The sequence below is a fragment of the Myotis lucifugus genome, unplaced genomic scaffold, assembly GCF_000147115.1.
Source record: "Myotis lucifugus unplaced genomic scaffold, Myoluc2.0 scaffold_263, whole genome shotgun sequence".
In the NCBI taxonomy this organism is placed as follows: domain Eukaryota; kingdom Metazoa; phylum Chordata; class Mammalia; order Chiroptera; family Vespertilionidae; genus Myotis; species Myotis lucifugus.
In genome coordinates, this window is record NW_005871311.1 from 366,593 (window position 1) to 367,365 (window position 773).

Sequence of the window (773 nt, forward strand, 5' to 3'; positions counted from 1 at the left end):
CACGGAATTGTCCACCGAGCCATAGCTGAAGTTAGGTAGACTGAGGGGGACATAGCTGGGCTCACAGCAAGTGTCTGTTATGGCAAAAAGGGTTACCTAAGAATAACGCCCAGAATGATGACATAAATTGCATATGCTATAGTAATTCTTTTATATGTTTACGTATGTTTTTTTTGTATGTTTTGAGTGATTACAATGATGTCAAGTGGTATTTGGCTTGAGGGTGTTTTTGGGATGTGAGGAGAGAGCAGAGTGCCTGAAGAACGGCTCTTCTGTGTATAACACATCCAACAGTAACTGGGGCTGACTTCTCACGGGTGGCAATATACTCTGACCTTCCTGTGACATTATGCCCTACACATAACAAAAAAAATTTTTTAAAATTGATTTTAGAAAGAGAGGAAGGGAGGGGGAGAGAGAGATCGAAACATTAAAGATGAGAGAGAATCATTGATATCATTGATCAGCTGCCTCCTGCACACCCCACACTGGGGATCAAGCCTGCAACCTGGGCATGTGCCTTGACCAGGAATCAAACTGTGACCTCCTGGTTCATAGGTTAACTCTCAACCACCGAGCCACACCGGCCGGGCTATTGAATGCTTTTCATTTGCTGGAGATCAAGTTGAACAGTCGACACACCTTTCCTAATGCACTAGCCCCTGCACAGTTGGTGTTAGGAAGGCACCATCCCAGCCCCAGAGGTGGGTGTGGTGTGTTGGGCACTGCCCGGAGCCTGTCTCCAGCCATGAGGGGATGCTCTGTCTTCTCCA

General features: G+C 46.6%; 1 non-coding gene across 1 annotated transcript; it reads left to right on the forward strand.

Moving 5' to 3' along the window:
* The first annotated feature begins 231 nt into the window (after positions 1-231).
* LOC111828009 lies at positions 232-362 on the forward strand. Its single transcript, XR_002831764.1, has one exon. It is a non-coding gene; the product is annotated as a small nucleolar RNA SNORA11 (small nucleolar RNA).
* The last annotated feature ends 411 nt before the right edge of the window (positions 363-773 follow it).